This window comes from Glycine max, chromosome 6, assembly GCF_000004515.6.
Source record: "Glycine max cultivar Williams 82 chromosome 6, Glycine_max_v4.0, whole genome shotgun sequence".
NCBI lineage: Eukaryota > Viridiplantae > Streptophyta > Magnoliopsida > Fabales > Fabaceae > Glycine > Glycine max.
This window is the reverse complement of record NC_038242.2, coordinates 44,165,641-44,167,980: the sequence shown is the minus strand read 5'-3', so window position 1 is coordinate 44,167,980 and position 2,340 is coordinate 44,165,641. Positions and strand designations below refer to the sequence as shown.

At 33.5% G+C, this 2,340-nt stretch overlaps 1 pseudogene; it reads right to left on the bottom strand.

Annotated features, from left to right (window-relative positions):
* Positions 1-204: 204 nt before the first annotated feature.
* Positions 205-1,864, bottom strand: LOC113001891 (disease resistance protein RUN1-like; annotated as a pseudogene).
* Between the last annotated feature and the right edge of the window lie 476 nt (positions 1,865-2,340).

The following is a 2,340-nucleotide window of genomic DNA, read 5'->3' as shown; positions in this document are numbered from 1 at the left end:
AACGGGGTGTAAACAATAATTTGTTTTTTATTTTTTTTTTATTTTTTGGGTTGGGTTGGAACCGGGTCAGGGTGACCTGTCCTAACCCGCGATTATGCAACAACTTTGGAAAACCCTAGTTGCCTCACACAAAAAAATGGCTTAGCCAAAGGGGCAACCACCATGGACGGTGGCGCCCCGGCCCCGGCACCATTGGTGCAAGGTCTAGCGGCACGAGGCCGCCTTGAGGACATTGATGGCTGTGCGGGGCGGGGGGGACACCACAATGGCAGCTTGTGGGCCTCCTAGGAAAACAAAGAAAAACAAGGTAGAAAAAGAGAAAAGAAGAAAATGATAACGAAATGCGAGAAAAACATGAAACAAAATAAAACACCAAGTGAGTCATATCTAAGTACTATTTTAGGATATAAATATTGAAAAATGTTTGTATGCTAAGAACTTGGGAAGAACATCTAAAGTGAGTCATATCTAGGGATAGAGTGATCTTTTTTAGCCTATTCATGCATCTCCGCTCTTAATGCAAATCATTTAATAATCAATCGCCAAGGGATCGAGGGTGATATTAGGGGATTTAGATTCTTTCACTTGAGGGGTCTTGGTTAGAATATAATTGAAGATGTGGGTAATAATCATATTAATGTTAAAAGAGAAAGATTAATAAAGGATTACATCAAGAGAAGTCATGGTAGCAAAGCCCCCAACACGTTCCACACTCATCACCAACCACATACTCCAAGCGTTGGTCTTCTCAACTTTTTTGTTAATGCTTTGTTGTTAATTCTCAATCTATTTCTGTTAATACTGATTCTTATGCACAAAACTATTTTCCATTCATTAATTGCTTAATCATTATATATATATATATATATATATATATAACTCTGAGTACAAACATAGTCCTTGTGGAATTCAATACTCAATTTTACCATTTTAATACTACTTGTGCAACTTGGTACACTTGCCAAGGAGACAACTACTCCCTTTTTCATAGTTATGAGTGATTTATCAACAAGAACTTGTAGGCCATATTCAAGATGAAATCCACAAAAATTAAGAATTTCCTTCATGTGTTGCTCAAACATTAAATGGAATAAACAAGCAATATCTAGAAATATTTCCTTCTCCGTGTCCTCCAACTCATCAAAACTTATTCGGAGTATATCCATAATATCTTTACTTTTAGTTTCTCTTAGCCTAGCCAATGAACTTCTCCATTGTAAGACATCTCGACCAAACAAAGATAAGCCTAATTCTTCGATTGCTAAGAGATAACCTTGAGTACATGTGATAGTATGTCATAAGTCAATTATTGATAATCACTTGTAATATAATTGCTTTTGAAAGTATTTATGCAAAACAACTAAATAACATCTTCGTGATCCAATGCCTGCACTTGGTAAACATCATCTACTCCATCTGTTCTCAATATATGTTCATCCCTAGAAATTATGATGATTATGCTCCCCCCACCTAGGCATTCAACTAATAGAGAATCTCTACTCCTTAGCTATAAACATCTTTAGTTGTCCAACTTGATCAACATTCTCAAGAACAACTAGTGCCCTTGCATGGCATAGTCTAGTCCATAACAAACATGTTCTCTCATATACATTACAAATCTCTAGGTTTTTTTTTCATCTAGAGATTGACAAAGTAATCTCTTTTGTATGCCTAGTGTACTGAAATCTCCATAAATTTTTCTTACATAATTAATAAAACAACGAAAATCATATTAATAATAGATTCTTTCATATAAAGCACGACCAAGAGTTGTCTTTCCTATTTCACTAATTCCAACAACTCTAACGCCATTAACTGAACTCAAACATGAAAGCTTTGCTAATTCTTTTACTTGAGATTCCATTCCAACTAGATCATCACATGGAAGACTTGAAAATTTATGACCCAATATGATAATTGTTTTTTGATCAATTTCTTCAATCTCAGCATATTAATTGTAGCCTAACAATTTAAAGATAATGAAGAGGGCCAAATCATTTTCCTATTCCACTAATTCCAACAACTCTAACGCCATTAACTGAACTCAAACATGAAAGCTTTGCTAATTCTTTTACTCGAGATTCCATCCAAACTAGATCATCACATGGAAGACTTGAAAATTTATTCTCATTTTCCCCCTTCTTTATTTTAGATGTGTATTTCATTTCATATATTATCCTTATTTTATCTTTATTTATAGATTTGATATTCTTAATCATCATTTCCTTTAATGCATTTCTCTTTCTCTTTCTCTTTATCTATAAATTGAATAGTTTTTTTTATACATTTAAAATTGCTAATAAATTAAAAATAATATTATACCACAATTTACATATTCAT